The sequence below is a fragment of the Corella eumyota genome, chromosome 6 (assembly GCF_963082875.1).
Source record: "Corella eumyota chromosome 6, kaCorEumy4.1, whole genome shotgun sequence".
NCBI lineage: Eukaryota > Metazoa > Chordata > Ascidiacea > Phlebobranchia > Corellidae > Corella > Corella eumyota.
This window is the reverse complement of record NC_137495.1, coordinates 10,002,916-10,026,191: the sequence shown is the minus strand read 5'-3', so window position 1 is coordinate 10,026,191 and position 23,276 is coordinate 10,002,916. Positions and strand designations below refer to the sequence as shown.

At 27.3% G+C, this 23,276-nt stretch overlaps 7 non-coding genes across 7 annotated transcripts; 3 read left to right on the top strand and 4 right to left on the bottom strand.

Annotated features, from left to right (window-relative positions):
* Positions 1 to 747: 747 nt before the first annotated feature.
* Positions 748 to 828, bottom strand: Trnaf-aaa (transfer RNA phenylalanine (anticodon AAA)). Its single transcript is given in 2 exon segments — positions 748 to 783; positions 791 to 828. It is a non-coding gene; the product is annotated as a tRNA-Phe (tRNA).
* Positions 829 to 1,998: 1,170 nt separating this feature from the next.
* Trnat-cgu (transfer RNA threonine (anticodon CGU)) lies at positions 1,999 to 2,071 on the top strand. Its single transcript has one exon. It is a non-coding gene; the product is annotated as a tRNA-Thr (tRNA).
* Positions 2,072 to 9,460: 7,389 nt separating this feature from the next.
* Trnal-uaa (transfer RNA leucine (anticodon UAA)) lies at positions 9,461 to 9,543 on the bottom strand. The gene has a single exon. It is a non-coding gene; the product is annotated as a tRNA-Leu (tRNA).
* Positions 9,544 to 17,535: 7,992 nt separating this feature from the next.
* On the top strand, positions 17,536 to 17,607 carry Trnat-cgu (transfer RNA threonine (anticodon CGU)). Its single transcript has one exon. It is a non-coding gene; the product is annotated as a tRNA-Thr (tRNA).
* Positions 17,608 to 20,929: 3,322 nt separating this feature from the next.
* Trnal-uaa (transfer RNA leucine (anticodon UAA)) lies at positions 20,930 to 21,012 on the bottom strand. The gene has a single exon. It is a non-coding gene; the product is annotated as a tRNA-Leu (tRNA).
* Positions 21,013 to 21,731: 719 nt separating this feature from the next.
* Positions 21,732 to 21,813, top strand: Trnas-uga (transfer RNA serine (anticodon UGA)). The gene has a single exon. It is a non-coding gene; the product is annotated as a tRNA-Ser (tRNA).
* Positions 21,814 to 22,407: 594 nt separating this feature from the next.
* Trnan-guu (transfer RNA asparagine (anticodon GUU)) lies at positions 22,408 to 22,481 on the bottom strand. Its single transcript has one exon. It is a non-coding gene; the product is annotated as a tRNA-Asn (tRNA).
* Between the last annotated feature and the right edge of the window lie 795 nt (positions 22,482 to 23,276).

The following is a 23,276-nucleotide window of genomic DNA, read 5'->3' as shown; positions in this document are numbered from 1 at the left end:
ATTATTGTCTATTTCCTATATAATTTGAAACGTATTTTGTATATTTCAACTACTCATTTTAATAGAGCTTAAATTGACACAATAAAAAGCAAAGTAGCATAACAGATTTATTTTATTATAAGCGTCTATTAAGTTTAAAACTAAAAACGTTGGGGAAATAATGGTGTAAGTTATGTAACAACTGACAATACATTTCAACGAAAAAATTTATGAACAATTTATTAACTTTCTTGTTCATCTTGTCAGCTCTTCTATAAAATAACGTGATATATCATTAAACGTGATATATCAATGCATTTTAGCGTATATAAATTGTAACAATATAATTTATTATTCCAGTTAAGCAAAAAAAGTTAAGTCAGTAATGAATTGGTAGTCGGTTTATAAGACACAACATAATACAAAAAAGGCAAAAGATAAGACTGTAGCACAGACTTCTTATCAGGCAAAATCACGTGTCTCTAAGGGGCCGCTACAGCATTGTAATCAAGACACAACAGATTATAAAGTTTTTGTTAATAATCTATTTAACTTTTCTTTCGAATAAATATTCTTTTACCTCTACATACTTAAATCTCCACCACCCCCTCTCCCTAGTCATTTGTCTCTTCTCTATACAATCACAACATTACCCCATGTATATGTTGTTGTCCTACTCTTATTGTTCAAGTGTTTGTGTAATGTACATAACTATTCATACATAGCCATAAATTAAGCAAACAAACAAAATTAAGCAAACAAAAAATTCGTCCCTGGGTGGGCTTGAACCACCAACCTTTCGGTTAACAACCTTTCGCCGAATGCGCTATCCGATTGCGCCACAGAGACGACATACATTGCTACACTTGGATTAAATCTGAAGATCAAAATTATAGTAATAAAAATGTAACAATATAAATTTAACCTTGGGTGGACTCGAACAACCAACCTTTCGGTTAAAAGAAGAACTCGCTAACTGATTGCGCCATAGAAACGACATTTTTTGCCACACTGGGTCTAAATTTGGAGATCAAAATTATAATAATAAAAATGTAACAAAATAAATTTGACCCTGGGTGGACTCAAACCTTCAAACTTTCTCTTAACAGCTGAACGCCCTAACCGATTGCGCGACAGAGACGATTATTTAGCCCACTTTGTTTAAATTTGCAAAGCAAAATTAATGTAATAAAAATGTAACAATATATTTCGTTCATAAATGGGCCCGAACCTTCAACCTTTTGGTTAAGAGCAAAACGCGCCAATCTATTGCGACACAAATACCACTAATTCGCGACACTTCTATTTAATTTGCAAAGCAAAATTGTAAAAAAAAGACGATTGTATATTTGACCCTGGGTGGACTCGAACCGCATTGTTTCAAATTAAAAAGAAAATAATAATGATAAACATTTATCTAATAATTAAATACATAAAATTTGATTTAATAATTTAGTTGATAATCTTAATTAATTTATGTTTATGATTATCTTTATTTATTAATAGAGATTAATTTTAGAAATGATCAAATGATTTTAAATCGTATTTTATTTATCAAATAAATCTAGTTGTAGGTATTTTTGCTTATTGTGATGATGAATTTAAAATTACTTTGACACAATTATATTCTTTTTTTCAATATAAATATATTAAAACAGTTTTACAAACGTTAACATGTGCATCACCAGCTTCTTTTAAACATCTTTAAAAGACGAAAATAATTTTATAAATTCAAAATCACATGATTGATTTAATGGAAGTTAAAGAATCTGTATTTTTTCCATTAATCTTAAAGGTTGATAAACGACTTTTGGCTATAAAAAAATTGGAAAGTACACCTTTATCTTTTTTGAAATGCAGAAAAAATCTTATAAAGGTCAGTGTTTTTTCAAAACTCCCTTATACTGCCCACCACTTGCCTGAACATTACCAGACAGGATTGCATAATTAGTAATAACAATTTTAACTTGTTTAAAAAAACTTTTGAATCGAATCAGTATTTTAATTATTTAGTGATCGAGACGTTATAGCTTAGTGGTAAAGCGTCAGTCTCGTAAACAGGAGATCCTGGGTTCAATCCCCAGTAACGCTGAATTTTATTTTACTATAATAAAGTTAATATGTAATTTTAAAAATATTTTTTCCTGATTACTTTAAAATAATACGTTAAGTTTTAAATACCACGAAGATTTGCAAACCTATCATTTATGTTAAATTAGGCTTTTGTTTATCTTCCGACTGTAATCAACAGCTTATGCAAATTCTAACTCGCGAATGTAAAAAAAGTCAACTAAATTTTAATAGTTTTTTGTACTTTTTCCTTGATATTCTGTGCAATGTTTTTGCACAAGTAGCAAATTTAATAATTTTGATTGTTCTTAATGATTGGTTGTGTACAAGAATATGAGATTCCGACTATTTAAGAAAATTAACACTAAATTTACTTTAAAGTCCAAATCCATGTTTGTTTTGTGGCGTCCGTTTAGTAAAACTAAATTGCCAGGTTTATTTTAAATATATGCACTTAATATAAAGCGTAAATTACTAAATTAAAATATGAATCAATACCAGAAAAAAAAACAGATAAATTTTTTTGCGACAAGAAATGTTAAATATAAACTGCAAATTTCATAAACAAGTTATAATTAAAAGCATTCGATATACTTTTAACATCGAAAAACGTAAGTTAAAGCTTGTCAGCACATAAATAAAAATTTCAATCACATTGTTTTAAAAAAAAAATTATTTTAGCTGTGTTTTTTAAATGAAAAAAGCAAAAATACCACATAAAATATAAATTTACCATTTGACTTTAAAAAGCTGCTCTGGTTTTTTTAAAAAAAAAAGAATGCCCTGTTAAATGGTTGTCACAGTAATTCTGACGCAGGGTTTAAAATAACGATAATAAATGCAAGTAATTAAAAGTAACTTGAATGTAAACACATTGAAGCGTATTAAGTAAATTATTGATGAAACAAAAAAAAAAAAATTAAAGTTACCACATTTTTCAACAAAAGCGCAAAATTTTATTATTTGCTTCCTGTAGAGTTTCAACAAACTGTTAAAATAAAATTAACAACCTTAGTAAAATTCAAGCAATCTAAGTTATTTGTGAATAACTGAACGTCATCTAAAATTGGGCACCAATTCATAAAAATTAATCTTTGCTAGAATGAGACATAACGTTTAATTTCTAAAAATTAAAAAATTAAGGTGGGGTGTAATATCACAGCTAAGTTAATAAAACTTTAGGTTTTAATAAAGTTTTTAAGAATTATAATCATATGTTGTTATTAGTAGGTTTGTTATATTTTTTTTAATTAACCATACCCACATTTTGTTGCCGATTCTTAGTTTTAAAGGATATATAATAACAATTAATACTTACTATTGTAAACACAAATCTTTTTGTGTTTTGTCGGTCATTTAACGGGTTACGTGACCTAACCAACAATACGAATGCATAAAAATTGTAAGTTGTCAAAACCCCCAATTTGTGCCGTCACTTATATAGCGTATATTACGAAAATAAAAAGTTTACACCCGTATTTGACCACTATCTAAAATGTTGTTCACTTTTTTGATAATATCTCGTGGTTGGGTACGTTGTTTTTTACAAAATATGAAAATAAATTGGAGCGACATGATAGGTAAAATGTCAAAACCCCCAATTTGTGACGTCACCTATATAGCATATAATACGAAAATACAAACTTTACCCCTGTATTTGACCACTTTCTAATATTTTATTCACTTTTTTGGAAACACATGATATGTAAGTTGTTAAAACCCCCGATTTGTGACGTCGATAATAACACGTATTTTAGTTTAGTACAAAAGTTTACTCCTGCGTTAAACAATTTTTTCAATGTTTTTAATTTTAAAAACCTTGTTAACTTATTTTATATTAGGTTTGGTTTTGATTTATTTCTTTTGAGGAGGTTATTTTACCCCGTTCTTTCTTGTATTTTACGATTAAAAAATATTTGAAATCACTATTTTTTATGATTTCGCCCAAGCAAAATTCTCTGCCAGCTCTATGGCAGAAAGATGGTTGTGCTGGCATATGCTTGATTGGAAATTGATATTTTGAGCAATGCAGTAGAACCTAAAACTAAATTAAATACAAACTTTTTGGTTGTACTTAAGTTTGTGTACTTTAATTTATGTATTGTTTAAAAATAAAAGGTTAAAAAATAGGAAACAACATAAAAAATTTATAATTTTTTTAAGAAAAAAAACTGTTAAAAAGAATAGACACATCCCAACCTCATTGTTTACAGTATACATTTTGTGGAGTACATGAAATAGGTATGCGAGGACATGATGAATCAGAAGATTCCTTCAACCGAGGTATATTTTTTTTTATAGTTTACTAGTGACTGTAAATATTCAGTCATAGATTAGAATGCCAGATAACTGTTGAAACTCACAATAAAGGAGTTGAAAGAAAAAAGGCACATTCTAAATAACTTTGTCAAACCGCTGACATTTTGAGATGTGCATATTTTAGTATGTAAGAAGTTAATTAAATAGTAAGCTTTTGTAATCGAGGAATATTTTCGTTATTTGCAGCTAATAGCTCAGTTCCACATCATTTTACAGGAGCATTTAGTAAATGCAACAGTCATTGAATACACTTTTCTGTCTGTCTGTTTAATATTAAAACTGTGTTGGTGGAATACACTAACAAAGGTAAGGTTGATTTTATTGCAGCCCAAGCAGATAAATCGATTAATATTAATACAATTTGCAATTCTTTTCAGGTTTATCGTAAATGGTTATACTGTTGAACAGTTTTTGTTGTATCACAAGGCCAATGATTCTACATGATAAAACATGTGCAATGGATGGAAAAATTGCTTTCAAAATTAAAGTAAAGTATGTAAAAATAATTACTTTTAAGGCAAGGGATGTTGCGCGGTCGATTTAATGGACAAGGGATGTTGCGCGGTCGAGTTTGAAGGCTGAGGGATGTTGCGCGGTCGAGTGTAAAGGACGAGGGATGTTGTGGGGTTGGGTTTTGTAGCAAATTATTGGTTTTAATTTTTAAGAACTGAAAGTTAGCTTATGTGGATTTATCCAAAATAAGCTACAGTTTAAAGGCGGATATACAATAATAAATAAAAATTTAGTTAAAAAACTAAGATAAAAATCTTGCTAACTTAATATTTATTAGTAATTTTTTTAATTCTTTTTAACACTGGGAAGGGGAAAATTTTTAACTTAACACCTGTTTACAAAACAGGAAATGTTGCGTTGCGTAACTTTACGAGTTCTAGGAATTTCTTTATTAAATTTTTATAAAAAATAACTATTAAAAAGTATACCGCCTACAAAATTTCGCGTAAATTTTGCTACAGACACTCGCACGTACGAACATGTTCGTACGTGTGAACGACTCTGTTTATTTTAAATGGTGGCGCAATCTTGCATTACGTTACGTAGGCCGTGTGAATGTGCCTTTATTATAAACAATTAACTATTAAATTTAAAAATAGCGTGTTTACAGCGAATAAATTAAAAAACTTTATACTTTAAAACTACTTAAATCTGGGTATTAATTAAATTTAGGTTAAAGTAATGCCAAGCAAAACTGATTTTAAGAATACTACTGTCGACAGGACTATTAAATTTTAAAGTCCTAATAATCGAATATACAGTTATAATGCAACAAGAAGCAAATAAAAACTAAACCAAACTGCGCCACATTTATCACGATTTTTACTTTGTTGCGCCACCTTTTACGATATAAGTATACAAGTTATATTTAAAAGGTTGCAACAATAGATACAATTTATTAAAGTAACATGTTCATCTGCTTATTGAAATCAAGTTTCGAGTAAACTTCTATATCTTATATCGACTAATTGGTTTTTGTAGCGCATTTCTGTTCGAAAACGACGTTTTTTTTTATATCACCTAAAGGTGATAGGTTTTATATTTTTTATTAGGAAGGGGTGTGATATTGTCACAATGTATCGAAAGTTAAGAGGCCCGTTTATGATTTTCAAATTCAACTTAAAGTCATATAGTAACGATATTTATTTACTTAAAATTTGGTAAAGTTGGTATCACTGAACACAAAAATGTTTTAACTTTAAATAATTTTATTTACTTTTAAAGTTATACAACTTTTAAAAAAATAAATATATTTAAAAAAAGAAATGGGAAGCTCTGTTTGTAATGACGTAGATAATACCGCTGTCGCTCCGCTTACTTTATCGCTAAATGTAAACAAGCGAAGAGTGGGATAATACTAAAGTACGGAATGCGGGAAGCCAACATACTAAACTGCGGGGTGCGGAAAGTTGCGGGATCGTATGCAAACGTTAACAAAAATTCGCGGATTGCGGGACGGAATTTGATGCGAAACTTGCTTTAAAAGCCGATGGATGATGCGGGATAGTAGTATATTAAAGGCTTTTATAGAAACGTTTGGCGGTCAAGGTCGAGTGAAGTTCAAAATCAAAACCCGGTTAATTTAAAATTTAAGTTCATATATTTTGTTTGTTTATTATATTTTTTGTTTATTTATTATAATGATTTTTTTTGTTGGTTTATTATATTTTAACTTTAATATGTTTGTTTATTATATTTTTTGTATATTTATTATGATGATTTATTTTTTGTTTGTTTCTTATATCTTTTTATTTGTTTATTATATTTTAACTTTGATTTGTTTAGTTATTTTAATTGTGTGATAATTTGTAGTCAATTTTTATAATACTTTATTTTGTACTTATTTTATCGCAAGTAGAGCAGTTTTATTAGCAACAGAAGCGAAACAATGAAGTCTACTATATTTTTACAGAAATCGATTAAAAATATCACACCTAGAGATGTTGGTGAGGTGTGGAGGAGAAACTGTTAAGCAGGGCGAATCCAACAGTTTGGAAATTTTTTTTTTAAGTGTTGAAAGAATGGCAACAGACAAAAGAACGCAGATATATAGATGTTACACAAACACCATAGATATCAGAACAAGACGAATTCAGTGATTCTGAAAGCGAACTTTATATTTAAATCTATTTGTTAATGTATTTTTTAATAAAATTCCAAACATGAAAATAAATGACTCTATGTTAAGTTAACCTAAAAAAGGTGGTTAAAAGATTTAAGGGTACCTGAGCAATAAAAAAATTAGGGCACCTGGGCACTCAATTTTAAGATTGTGCACTTTTTTGGGCACCTGTGCGGTGGGGTTTTTCTTAGAGGGAACACTGGTTGTGATAAGTAGGTTCGTTACATTTTTTTTAATGAACCATACCCACATTTTGTTGCCGATTCTTAGTTTTAAAGGATATATAATAAAAATTAATAATTACAATTGTAAACACAAACCTTTTTGACTTTTGTCAGTCATTTAACGGGTTACGTGACCTGCTAACCAACAATACGAATGCATAAAAATTGTAAGTTTTCAAACCCCCCAATTTGTGCCGTCACTTATATAGCGTATATTACGAAAATACAAAGTTTACACCCGTATTCGATCATTTTCTAATATGTTGTTCACTTTTTTGATAATATGTCGTGGTCGGGTACGTTGTTTTTTACAAAATATGAGAATAAATTGGAGCGACATGATAGGTAAAATGTCAAAACCCTCAACTTGTGACGTCACCTATATAGCATATAATACGAAAATAAAAACTTTACACCTATATTTGACCACTTTCTAATATATTATTTACTTTTTTTTAAATATGTCGTGTTTGGGTACGTTGTTTTCCACAAAATATAAAAAATAAATCGGTGCGACATGATAGGTAAGTTGTTAAAACCCCCGATTTGTGACGTCGATAATAACACGTATTTTAGTTTAGTACAAAAGTTTACTCCTGCGTTAAACAATTTTTTCAATGTTTTTATTTTAATTTTAAAATGTTAAAAACCTTGCTAACTTATTTTATATTAGGTTTGGTTTTAATTTGTTCCTTTTGAGGAGGTTATTTTACCCCGTTCTTTCTTGTATTTTACGATAAAAAAATATTTAAAATCATTATTTTTTATGATTTCGCCCAGGCAAAATTCTCTGCTTTATGGCAGAAAGATGGTTGTGCTAGCATATGCTTGATTGGAAACTGATATTTCGAGCAATGCAGTAGAACCCAATACTAAACTAAATACAAACTTTTTGATTGTACTTAGGTTTGTGAACTTTAATTTATGTATTGTTTAAAAATAAAAGGTTAAAAAATGGGAAACAACATAAAAAATTTATATTTTTTTTAAAAAGCCATCTGCCACAGTAAATAAATATACATCCAAGACAATCCAAAATGAACTTTCTTCTTACATTAAATTTATGATAAAAAGGTCGGTCTTAAGCCTCGCTAAAGCTAAAGTAACAAGTTTAAATCAATTTTTGCATTTTTTTTAAAGAATTGTATGTTAATAAATAATTTTAATTTTTATTAAGGCAAGTTTTTTTATTAAGGCAAGATAATCATAATGGATAAATAAAGTTTTGCAAATGAAAAAAAAAACATGCAATGTACATAGTTTACCAGTGACTGTAAATATTCAGTCATAGATTAGAATGCCAGATAACTGTTGAAACTCACAATGAAAAGGGTAAAAGTAAAAGGGCAAATTCTAACTAACTTTATCAAACCGCTGACATTTTGTGATGTGCATATTTTGGTATGTAATCAAGGAATATTTTGGTTATTTGCAGCTAATAGCTCAGTTCGACATCATTTTGCAGGAGCATTTGGTAAATGCAACAGTCATTAAATACACTTTTCTGTCTGTCTGTTTAATATTAAAACTGTGTTGGTGGAAAACACTAACAAAAGTAAGGTTGCCTATTTTTATTGCAAACATAGGCTATTTATGAATAGTTATGTACATTACACAAACACTTGAACAATAAGAGTAGGACAACAACATATACAAGGGGTGATGTTGTGATTGTATAGAGAAGAGAAAGAATGACTAGGGAGAGAAGGAAAATGAGAAGCTGAATAAGTCAAGGTGTAGTTTTTAAACAACAATTATATTGCATAGTCTGAATAGGGTTTGCTTTGATCGGTTTTGCTACGCTTTGCAATAAAACTTGCAAATGCTTACTAGCAAGATTTATTACTGTCAACATTGTCATCAGACCAAGGAGCACAGTTTCAGTAGATACTTTTTAGGATTAAAATTTTCTTGACCTCACTCCCTACAAGAGTCTTTTACAGCGTTTATTTAAAGGTTCATGATTTTTACTTTGGGTATAAAATTAGGTATTTTATTGTCAATTATGCTTAAATACTTGCTTGATTAATAAAAAATAAGATCAATTTATTTGCTTTTAAATTTAGTTTGGTTTTATTTTACGACATCGATGCGTGTTTGTTTGCTGAAATTTAGTTTAGTTATTATAAAGTTTATATTTTAATTCACTGTGTAATTTTTTTTGTAAACAAAAGATTTAAACGATTTCGAACCAAATGCCATTTTTTTTAAATAAATCAAGTTAAAATGAAACTACTGGGTGTGGGGTTCGAACCCACGCGGACATTCGTCTATTGGAACTTAAGTCCAACGCCTTAACCACTCGGCCAACCCATTAAGAGTAGAAGCCTTGTTAAGATGCTAATAAACATAAATCTAAAGTAAGCCATCAATTGTGATTGGCAGCCTTATGCCATATTATCTTTTGAAAACTTTGATTTTAAGTCAATTTTTTGGTTGGTTTAAACAAGGTGTTTGCGTAGCGAACTTTGCGCCCTACTTTTTCCTCGGGATTCTAAACTTTTTGGGGGGTTTATTTTAAAGTAGGAAATGTCGTTGTGTATTGCCTTTAACATGCATTTTATTTAAATAACACTATTAGATATATAAAACTGTTATTATATTGCAAAACCTGTTAGAGCAATAAAATAAATTTTAAATGGGCAAGTAATTCTTTTCTTTAATAAAATGCAATAACAGTCTTTAATTTAGTAACCATAATTATGGTTCGATATCTTATTATGGTTCGAAATCTTAGATTTCGAAACATATTGTTATTGTCATTATATTTATTATTGTTTTTATTCTTATTTGACAAATTTTGAAAGACGATAACTTTTGTTCTTTAAAACTAAAAGTTCTAAATTTTTAGTATGTTTGTTATTATCCCAACGAATCGCAAACCTCCTATTAACGACATTTAAATGTCACTAATTACTAATTAATATATTTTATTATTAAAATTTAAAGATTAAATTTGCTGAAATTTTAATATGTTGTTGGTATTATTATTTTGTATGTTGCTATTTAAAATGAAGATTTAACTCTAGCTAAATATCGTTTAATCATTATTTTAGTTTTTTTATAAAATAACGAATCAGTCTGAGTTTAACGCTTGAATAATTTAATAGCGTTCTGGTCGCCGTCAAAAATCGTCCTTTTCGCTGTCCATTAAAGTAAAAAATATTGGTTGAAAATTTAAGTAAAATGTTAAAATATTAGTAAACAATGTGTAAAATTTTCGTTTTAATTGTTTTGTTATTATTATATTTTAATACTTGTTTGATTACTAAAAAATTAAGATCGGTATTTTGCTTTTAAATTTAGTTTACTTTTATATTACAATATCAATGAGTGCGTGTTCGCTTGTTAAAATTAGGTTTAAATATAAAAAAGTTCATATTTAAATTTATAATTTAATTAATAAATCTACTAAATAAATTATATTTATAAAAAAAATCAAACGATTTCGAACCATATTTTATTTATCAAATAAATCTAGTTATTATTATTATTATTCTCTTCCAGTGTCTTATAAGCTGTAAATTTTGAGTTAACATAACTTTTGTTTATGAACATTTACAATTTTGAAATTTTAGTATGTTGTTTGTTATCAGATTGTGTTTTTATTCTCCTATTTACAACATTTAATTATCACTAATTAATAGGTATTTATTTATTAAAATTTAAAGTTTGTTATTTATTTTTTAAATCTTGGTCATTTGTATATCATGATATTGGTAACTTAAAAATAAATTGAAATTTTAATTTTTTTCACTTATTACTAATTAATAGGTGTTTATTTAGAAAAGTTTAAAGATTGGTATTTATTTTTTAAATCTTGACCATTTGTATATCATGATATTGGTAACTTAAAAATGAATTAAAATTTTAATTTTTATCACTAATTACCAATTAATAGTTGTTATTTATTAAAATTTAAAGATTGTTATTAATTTTTTAAATCTTGATCTATTGTATATCATCATAGCGGTAACTCAAAAATAGATAAAAAATTTAATTTTTGTTTGTTTATTATATTTTCATTAATGTTTATTTATTTAAAATTAAAGTTCGACATTAAGTACTCAAAATTTTATATAATGTATTTTATAATATCAGGTGCTAAAAAACATATTTGAAAAATAATATTTTTTATTTATCATATTTAAATGCTTGTTTATTTAATAAAAATCTAAAATCAATTTTGGGCAATTAAAATTTACTATAATTTATATCCTTATATTACCAACTTAAAACTTGGTTAAAGTATTAGTTTTTGTTTTGCATAGAAAAACTTGGTTAAAGTATTTAGTTTTTGTTTTTAGGTGTCTGTTTATTAAAATTTAAAGGTTGTTTTTAATTTTTTAAATCTTGGTCAATTGTATATCATAATATTAGTAACTTAAAAATAAAATAGAATTTTAATTTTTATCACTAACTACTAATTAATAAGTGTTTGTTTATTAAAATTCAAAAGCTGTTGCTAATTTTTTAAATTTTTGTCAATTGTATTTCATGATATTAGTAACTCAAAAATAAATTAAAATTTTAATTTTTGTCACTAATTACTAATTAATAGGTGTTTGTTTATTCAAATTTAAAGATTGTTATAAGGTTTTTAAATTTTGGTCGGTTATATTTTGTAATATTTATAATTCGAAAATGAATTAAAAAAAAATTCTAGTTTGTTTGTTATATTTAAATGCTGGTTTGTTCATTAAAAATTAAAGTTTGATATTAAGCATTTAAAATGTGGTATGATGTATTTTATAATATGGGTAGTTAAAAAACATATTTCAAAAATAACTTTCGTTTATTTATCATATTTAAATGCTTGTTTATTTAATAAAAATTAATTTAAGGAATTTAAACTTTACTATAATTTGTATCCCAATATTACCAACTTAAACCTGGGTTAAATATTAGTTTTGCTTGTATAATATATATAAATGCTTGTTTGTTTATTAAAAATCAAAGGTGTGTATTATTCTTAGTTAATGTTTATGCATATCTTTTTTTATTTATAAAAATTTATGTTAAAAATAATCAAATAATTTCAAACCATATTTTATTTGTCAAATAAATCTAGTTATTATGGTTCAAGATTTCGAAACGTATTGTTATTGTCATTATACTTATTATTATTATGGTTCGAAATCTTAGATTTCGAAACATATTGTTATTGTCATTAAACTTATTATTATTTTTATTCTTTCTAGTCCCAATTTTGAAAGAAGATATCTTTAATTCCTTAGAATTTGAAAATCTGAAATCTTAGTATGTTGTTTATTATTAGATTATGTTTTTATTTCTCCGTTTTCATTTCTCCTCAAAAAAAACTCAAAAATGAACTCAAGAATGTAACTCAAAAATGAATTGAAATTTTAATTTTTATCACTAATTACTAATTAATAGATGTTTGTTCATTAACATTTAAGGTTCTTATTAATTTTTTAAATCTTGGTCAATTGTATATCATGATATTAGTATCTCAAAAATGAATTAAAATTTTTAAATTTCATCACTAATTACTAATTAATAGATGTTTGTTCATTAAAATTTAAAAGTTGTTTTTAAATTTTCAAATCTTGGTCAATAGTATATCATGATATTAGTATTTTAAAAATGAATTAAAATTTTTAATTTTTGTCACTAATTACTAATTAATAGGTGTTTGTTTATTAAAATTTAAAGGTTGTTATTATTTTTTTAAATCTTGGTCAATTGTATATCATGATATTACTAACTCAAAAATAAAATTTTATTTTTATTACTAATTACTTATTAATAGGTGTTTGTTTATTCAAATTTAAAGGTTGTTATTAATTTTTTAAATCTTGGTCAATTGTATATCATGATATTAGTAACTCAAAAATAAAATAGAATATTTATTACTAATTAATAGGTGTTTGTTTATTAAAATTCAAAGATTGTTGTTAATTTTGTAAATTTTTTTCAATTGTATATCGTGATATTAGTAACTCAAAAATGAGTTAAAATTATAATTTTTGTCACTAATTACTAATTAATAGGTGTTTGTTTATTCAAATTTAAAGATTGTTATTAGGTTTTTAAATTTTGGTCGGTTATATCTTGTAATATTTATAATTCGAAAATGAATTAAAAAATAATTCTTGTTTGTTAGTTATATTTAAATGCTGGTTTGTTCATTAAAAATTAAAGTTCGATATTAAGCATTAAAAATTTGGTATGATGTATTTTATAATATAGGTAGTTAAAAAACATATTTAAAAAAAAAAATATCATGATATTGGTAACTCAAAAATAAATTTTAATTTTTATCGCTAATTACTAATTAATAGGTGTTTATTTATTAAAATTTAAAGATTGTTATTAATATTTTTAATCTTGGCCATTTGTATATCATGATATTGGTCACTCAAAAGTGAATTAAAATTTTAATTTTTATCACTAATTACTGATAAATGAGTGTTTATTTATTCAAACTTAAAGATTTTTTTTAAGTTTTTAAATTTTGGTCGGTTATATCTTATAATATTTATAACTTGAAAATGAATTAAAAAATAATTCTTGATTGTTTGTTATATTTAAATGCTGGTTTATTTATTAAAAATCAAAGGTATGTAATATTCTTAGTTAATGTTTATGCATATCTTTTTATATTTATAAAAATTTATGTTTAAAATAATTAAATAATTTCGAACCATATTTTATTCATAAAATAAATCTAGTTATGGTTCGAAATCTTAGATTTCGAAACATATTGTTATCGTCATTATTATTATTCAGATTAATTTTTTCCAGTGTCTTATAAGCCGTAAATTTTGAATTAAAGTAAATTTTGTTCTAGAACATTTGCAGTTCTGAAATTTGGATATTTTGTTTATTATCATTTTTTTTAATTCTCCTATTTTGATAATTTAAATATCACTAATTACTAATTAATGGATGTTTGTTTATTAAAATTTAGGAATCGTTATTATGTTGTTAAATTTTGGTCAGTTATATATCATAGTATTATTAACTCAAAAATGGATTAAAAATTTAATTTTTGTTTGTTTATTATATTTAAATGCTTGTTTGTTTATTAAAAATTAAATGTTGATATTAAGCATTCAATATTTAGTATAATGTATTTCATAATATTATCAAATAAAAAACATATTTAAAAAATATTTTTTGTTTGTTTATTATATTTAAATGCGTGTTTATTTATTAAATATCAAGAATCAATTTTAAGCATTCAAAACTTTGTGTAATATATATTCTGATATCAACAACTTAAAATTGGGTTAAAAAAGTAATTTTTGTTTGTTAAGTATATTTAATTAATTGTTTGTTGATTGAAAAATTGAAGATTAATATTTTAAAATGATTTTGTTTTGAAATTTCCTTAGTCCAACTATTAAATACGTAACATTTGATTTATTAATTTAGTAAGAATTCTTAATTAAGTAATGTTTATGCATAAATTTATTTATTAATAGAGATTAATTTTAAAAATAATTAAATGATTTCGAACCATATTTGATTTATTAAATAGATCTAGTTATTGTTTTTATTCTTTCTAGTCAGAATTTTGAAAGATGTTTGTTTATTAAAAATTAAAAATATGTAATATTCTTAGTTAATGTTTATGCATATCTTTTTTTATTTATAAAAATTTATGTTAAGAATAATCAAATAATTTCGAACAATATTTTATTTATCAAATAAATCTAGTTATTTTTGTAATTGCGACAAATATTATTTTAAATCACTTTATTAACAAATAGAATTAACGTAAAAGTTGCAACAAATATTTGCAGCTGGCTATATACCCAGCAATTCGAATTTTTATCACTTTTGCCTATTTATTAAACATATATGAAGTTTCACAGATGTGATCCTACAACTTGAGTTGTAATAAAGAATATCTATTGGCTTACGTTTAAGAAATTAAAAAAACGAACAATATGCCTTTTTTCTTTTAACTTTATTAATTGTTAGTCCACAATTAAGATTCGTTTGATTAAAATTTGATAAAAAATGTTAAAATTTAACATTCGTTTGATTAAAATTTGACAAATCGTTAGCAACATTTTATTGAAATTCTGTTTTTAAAAATTATACAAATAGCATATATACTTTATTCAAAAAGAAACAAAGTTAGTTGTTGGTTGTTAGAAACGGTCAAATGAACAACAGCATTTATAACTGTAATAAAAACTACATTTAGCATATCTAAACATATTACTGTAAATACCTAGCTTATTGGGACCAAAATCTACACTTAACCAATAAAAATAATTAAAATACAAAAACCATGAAAAAATTACAATGCCATGGGGCGAACATTAAAATTATTAAATAAAATCACGCTAGCTGCCTCAAGAAGGAAAAGTAAGAGTTGTCGTGACCGATTGGTTAAGGCTATAAAAAAGGAACCTAATCAGCTCTGCAGGCACAAGTTCGAATCCTGCCGAAAACACATTTTTTATTTCATTTTTTAATTAAAATTTTAATTAATTGATTACAATTTTATTAATTAAAGTTGCCTTGAGAAGTAAACAAAAAAGTTGCCGTGGCCGAATGGTTAAGGCAATAGACTTACAATCTTTTAGGCGCTGTCTGCACATATTCAAATCCTGCCGACGACGAATTTTTTTTATTTTAGTTTAATGCAAATTTAATTAACAAATTAAAATCACGCGAGGTGCTCCGAGAATGGAACATTAGAGTTGTCGTGGCCGAGTGGTGGAGGCTATAGGTTTAAGTTCTTTCAGGCTCTGCCCGCGCAGGTTCGACTCATGCCGACAACGCATTATTTTATGTTTTAATAACCGCCTTTAGTTGTTGGTTGTTTACAAGAATATAAAATTCCGTCTGTTCAGTAGAACGAAATTACCCTTTGTCTATAAAACAAACATTTGCCTTTAATAAAAAGCTAAAATGAATCGTTAAAATAATGGTTTAATTCCAGAAAAACGAAGTTAGAGGTTCCACGTGAAAAGAGTTTTAAACAAATCTGCGAAGAAAAAATTTTAAATATAAAGAAAACTATTGTTATCTCTGGGTTGGCCTTTCGGTTAATAACCAAATGCGCCAAACACAACAACAACTGATTCGCGACATTTTTATTAAATTTGCAAAACATTACTATGGTAATAAAAATAAAGCAAACAAAAAACTCGACCCTGGGTGGGCTTGAACCACCAACCTTTCGGTTAACAGCCGAACGCGCTAAACGATTGCGCCATAGAGACGACATACGTTGCAACACTTGGATTGAATCTGAAGATCAAAATTATATTAATAAAAATGTAACAAAATGTATTTGACCTTGGGTGGACTCGAACAACCAACCTTTCGATTAGCAGACGAACTCGCTAACTGATTGCGCCATAGAGACGATTTTTTTTGCCACACTTGATCTAAATTTGAAGATCAAATTTATAATAATAAAAATGTAACAAAATAAATTTGACCCTGGGTGGACTCAAACTTTCAAACTTTCTTTTAAGAGCTGGATGCCCTTACCGATTGCGCTACAGAGACGATTATTTCGTCCACTTTGTTTGAATTTGCAAAGCAAAATTAATATAATAAAAAAGTAATAATATATTTCGTTCATGAATGGGCCCGAACCTTCAACCTTTTGTTTAAGTGCAAAATGCGCCAATCGACACAAATACGACTAATTCGCGACACTTCTATTAAATTTGCAAAGCAAAATTATAATAATAATAAAAATGAGAAAAAACTAGTTTCGTCCTTGGGCGTGCTCGAACCTCCAACATTTCGGTTAAAGAGCTAAACGCGCCAATGATTGCGACACAGAAACGACTGATTTGCGACATTTCTATCAAACTTGCAAAGCAAAATTGTAAAAAAAGGACGATTATATATTTGACCCTAATTGTAAATATAACTGTATGGGATATCCTTTTTTTCAATATAAAAATATTAAAACAGTTTTACAAACAATAACATGTGCTTCTTTTAAACATTTTTAAAAGACGAAAATAATTTTATAAATTCAAAATCAGATGATTGATTTAATGGAAGTTAAAGAATCTGTATTTTTTCTATTAATCTTAAAGGTTGATGAACGACTTTTGGCTATAAAAAACTTGGAAAGTACACCTTTCTTTTTTTTAAAAGACAACGTTTAACAAATCTTGCTGGATGGTGGACTAGATTGCAGAAAAAATCTTAAAGGTCAGTGTTTTTTCAAAACTACCTTTTATTGCCCACCACTTGCCTGAACATTACCAGACAGTATTGCATAATTAGTAATAACAAATTTTAACTTGTTTAAAAAACTTTTGAATCGAATCAGTATTTTAATTATTTAGGCACCGATGCGTTATAGCTTAGTGGTAAAGCGTCTGTCTCGTAAACAGGATATCCTGGGTTTAATCCCCAGTAACGCCTATTATTATTTTACTATAATGAAGTTGGTAGTTAATTTTAAAAATTATTCATTCTGATTACTTTAAAATAATACGTTAAATTTTAAATATCACGAAGATTTGTAAACCTATCATGACGTTTATGTTAAATTAGGCTTTTGTTTATTTTCCGGCTGTAATCAACAGCTTATGCAAATTCTAACTCGCGAATGTAAAAAAAGTCGACTAAATTTTAATAATTTTTTGTACTTTTTTCTTGATATTGTGTGCAATGTTTTTGCACAAGTAACAAATTTAATAATTTTTATTGTTCTTAATGATTGGTTGTGTACAAGAATATGAGATTCCGACTTTTAAAAAAAAAATTAACACCAAATTTACTTTGAAGTCCAAATCCATGTTTGTTTGGTGGCGTCCGTTTAGTAAAACTAAATTGCCAGGTTTAATTTAAGTAAATGCACTTAATATAAAGCGTAAATGACTAGATTAAAATATGAATCAATACCAGAAAAAAAACAGATAAATTTTTATGCGACAAGAAATGTTAAATATAAACTGCAAATTTCATAAACAAGTTATAATTAAAAGCATTCGATATACTTTTAAAATCGAAAAAAAAAGTTAAAGCTTGTCAGCACATAAATAAAAATTTCGTATTAAACCAACATCAAATTTTTTTTTTAAATTAAAGTAAGTTTATGTGGATTTATTTTAAATAAGTTACATACCAATCAACTATAATGACAACTTAATTTCCAAAATCTTATTAGGTAAATAATAACATAGTTTTAAAAAAAAACTTATTTAAGCTGTGTTTTTTAAAAGAAAGAGGCAAAAATAGCACTTAAAATATAAATTTACCATTTGACTTTAAAAAGCTGCTATGGTTTTTTGTTTAAACAAAGAATGCCCTATTAAATGGTTGTCACAGTAATTCTGACGCAGGGTTTAAAATAACGAAAATAAATGCGAATAATTAAAAGTAACTTGAATGTAAACACATCGAAACGTATTAAGTAGATTATTGATGAAACAAAAAAAAATAAAATTAAAGTTGCCACATTTTTCAACAAAAGCGCAAAATTTTATTATTTGCTTCCTGTAGAGTTTCTACAAACTGTTGAAAATGGGCAAATTCTAACTAACTTTATCGAACCGCTGACATTTTGTGATGTGTATATTTTGGTATGCAAGAAGTTAATTAAACAGCAAACTTTTGTAATCGAGGAATATTTTGGTTATTTGCAGCTAATAGCTTAGTTCGACATCCTTTTGCAGGAGCATTTGGTAAGTACAACAGTCATTAAATACACTTTTCTGTCTGTCTGTTTAATAATAAAACTGTGTTGGTGGAATACACCAACAAAAATTAGGTTGTCAAATCTTATTGCAAACATTGGCTATTTATGAATAGTTATGTACATTACACAAACACTTAAACAATAAGAGTAGGACAACAACATATACATGGGGTGATCTTGTGATTGTATAGAGAAGAGAAAGAATGAATAGGAAAAGGAGGAGGGAGAGGGGGTGGTGGAGATTTAAGTATATAGAGGTGAAAGAATATTTATTCGAAAGAAAAGTTAAATAGATTATCAACAAAAACTTTATAATCTGTTGTGTCTTAATTACAATGCTTAATGATATATCGTGTTATTTTATAGAAGAGCTGACAAGATGAACAAGAAAATTAATAAATTGTTTATAAATTTTTTCGTTGAAATGTACTGTAAGTTGTTACATAACTTGCTCCATTATTTCCCCAGCGTTTTTAGTTTTAAACTTAATAGAATCTTATAATAAAATAAATCTGTTATGCTACTTTGCTTTTTATTGTGTTAATTCAAGCTCTCCTAAAATGAGACTTTGAAATATACAAAATACGTTTTAAATTATATAGGAAATAGACAATAATAAATAAATTTTGCGTACGCCGTGTGAAAGGGCCTTTATTTTAAACAATTAACTATTAAATGTAAAAATAGCGTGTTTACAGCAAATAAATTCAAAAAGTTGCTGGCGGAGCATGCCATTTTTTAGTTTTTTTAAAGTTCTGATTAAGAAAACATTGTTTATCAATTTTCACTTTGCGGGTGCGTGGCGCAATAGATAACGCGTCTGCCTAAGGAGCAGAAGATTCCAGGTCGAGTCCTGGCGCGCTCGTATTTTATTTAGCAAAATTTTTCCTACTTTAAGTACGTGAAATACTTATTTATGCATAAGACATATCTATTTCTTCCTTTTTCATCACATACAGAGTTAAGGTTGCTAATTGAATCACATGATGCAATTGATAAAGTCGGTTTCATTTCACAATGGCATTGTGACGTTATATAAAAGGGCAAAAAATTGGAACCTTTTTGCATAGAAAAAGGTGACCCTTGCCTAATATTTTTTAAATCATTTTAAAATTAATAAAACAAAAATAAACAATTGAATTAGGTTAAAGTAGTGACTTCGTGAATAATAAAAAAGTGGCAATAAAGAGTAGGAAATGTATGTAATAAAAAAATTACACATAATTTTTTTTATACACTATTTCAAGCGTTTTTATTGCATACTGTACAAAATCGTAAAACTTACTCATTGGGTTAATAAGTTTGCTTTGTTCTTTAAAAACCCGATTAATAACGATAAAATTGCATCGCAGCGAAACAAAGTCATGTGTATTATAAGACGTCTTATATTTCTAGTTATTGTTTAATTGTAAAAAAACTTAAAAAATGAGAAGCTGAATAAGTCAAGGTGTAGTTTTTAAACAACAAATTTAATTTTCATACACAAAAGGTAAGTATTCTTTTTTTAAAAAATAATTTTTAACTAGGGATATTCTCGGATAGACCATAAGCCAATTTTCCAACTCGGTAAGTGATTGGTTTTGCGATAACAAACAAGGAGGTGCCTAAATATCCTTATATTGCATAGTCTGAATAGGGGTTGCGTTAATCGGTTTTGCTACGCTTTGCAAAAAAACTTGCAAATGCTTACTAGCAAGATTTTTTACCGTCAACATTGTCATCAGACCAAGGAGCACAGTTTCAGTCATTACTTTTTAGGATTAAAATTTTCCTGACCTCACTCCATACAAGAGTCTTTTACAGCGTTTATTTTTTCAAGCAAATCCTCAAATTAACGAAAACATTTTACTTAAGGTGGTAAAGGTTCATGATTTTTACTTTGGTTATATTTTACGACATCGATGCGTGTTTGTTTGCTAAAATTTAGTCTAGTTATTATAAAGGTTATATTTTAATTTACTGTGTGATTTATTTATAAATAAAAGGTTTAAACGATTTCGAACCAAATGTCATTTTTTTAAATAAATCAAGTTAAAATGAAACTACTGGGTGTGGGGTTCGAACCCACGCGGACATTCGTCCATTGGAACTTAAGTACAACGCCTTAACCACTGGGCCAACCCAGTAAGTGTGAAAGCCGTGTTAAGATGCTAATAAACATAAATCTAAAGTAAGCCACCAATTGTGATTGGCAGCCTTATGCCTTGTTATTTTTCGAAAACATTGATTTTAAGTCAATTTTTTTTGGTTGGTTTAAATAAGGTGTTTGCGCATATCTACACACATTACTGTAAATACCTAGCTTATTGGAACCAAAATCTACACTTAACCAATAAAAATAATTAAAACACAAAAACCATGAAAAAAATGCAATGCCATGGGACGAACATTTAAATAATTGACCGATTGGTTAAGGCTATAAAAAAGGAACCTATTCAGCTCTGCAGACATAAGTTCGAATCCTGCCGAAAATGCATTTTTTTTCAATTTTTATTTACAACTATAATTAATTAAATACAATTTTATTAATTAAAGTTGCCTTAAAAAGTAAACAAAAAAGTTGTCGTGGCCGAGTGGTTAAGGCAATAGACTTACAATCTTTTAGGCGCTGTCCGCACATATTCGAATCCTGCCGACAACGAATTTTTTTATTTAGTTTTACCTTAAATTTAATTAATTAATTAAAATCATGCTAGCTGCTCGGAGAAGAAAACTTAGTATAGACTTGATTTCTTTTAGGCTCTGCCCGCGAAGGTTTGAGTCCCGCCGATAACGCATTTTTATTTCAGTTTTATTACAAAATTAATTTAAATCACGCTAGCTGCTCCGAGAATCCAACATAACCGTTGTCGTGGACGAGTGGTTAAGGCGATAGACTTGAAATCTATTGGGATCTGCCCGCGCAGGTTCGAATCCTGCCAACGACGCATTATTTTATTTTAAATATAAATATAATTAACTAATTAAAGTCACGCGAGGTGCTCCGAGAATGGAACATTAGAGTTGTCGTGGACGAGTGGTGGAGGCTATAGGTTTGAGTTCTTTCAGGCTCTGCCCGCGCAGGTTCGACTCATGCCGACAACGCATTATTTTATGTTTTAATAACTGCCTTTAGTTGTCGGTTGTTTACAAGAATATAAAATTCTGTCTAATTTCTTTAAAATTAAACGCTAAATTAAGTAATGTCTAAATCCATGTTTATCGAGTGGCTTCTGTTCAGTAGAACAAAATTGCCCTTCGTCTTTAAAACAAACATTTGCAATAAAAAGCCAAAATGAATCGTTAAAATAATGGTTTAAATTAAGAAAAACGAAGTTAGAGGTTTCATGTGAAAAGAGTTTTAAACAAATTTGCAAGGAAAAATTTTAAATATAAAGAAAACTATTTTTATCTCTGGGTTGGCCTTTCGGTAAATAGCCAAATGCGCCAACCTTTGCAACACAACAACAACTGAATCGCGACATTTTTATTAAATTTGCAAAACATTATTATGGTAATAAAAATAAACCAAACAAAACATTCGTCCCTGGGTGGGCTTGAACCACCAACCTTTCGGTTAACAGCCGAACGCGCTAACCGATTGCGCCACAGAGACGACAATCATTGCTACACTTGGATTGAATCTGAAAATCAAAATTATAATAATAAAAATGTAACAAAATATATTTGACCTTGGGTGGACTCGAACAACCAACCTTTAGGTTAACAGACGAACTCGCTAACTGATTGCGCCATAGAGACGACCTTTTTTGCCACACTTGGTCTTAATTTGGAGATCAAAATTATAATAATAAAAATGTAACAAAATAAATTTGCCCACTTTGTTTGCATTTGCAAACCTAACACCTTTGGGTGTGCATCTTCACCCCTCATTTTTTTAGGCGATTTCGAACCTGGTACATTTATACCAATGAAATACCTGCAACACAGTAACATTAAATATATTATAATGGACTAAAAATATTTTTTAACTTTACCTTTGAACAAATTCCATTGTTGCCACAGCTTTTGCGGGATATTCCATGTTGAAGACATAATAACAGCAAAAAAGGTAAAGCAAGCCCACAAAAAATCATTAAAAGACTCAACAATCTTTTTCTCGACAGAAAGTTTTAAATCAGTTGAAGAAGACATCGAGTCACCTAAAATTATAACAAACAACAAATTTTAAACCATATTAAAAGTCTTTTTAAAAAGCAAAAAAAATTTTGCATTTTATTTACCTAAAATAACTAAAAATGGAGATGCTGGTACTTTCTTAGTTATTGTAGAATGAAGTGTTTCTGGCCATAAAAATATAAATAACAATAAATATATTTATTACCCAGTTTGAAAATAGCCATGCCACTACATACAAAACTAATATGAAATAAGCAGCTAGAAGTTAAAT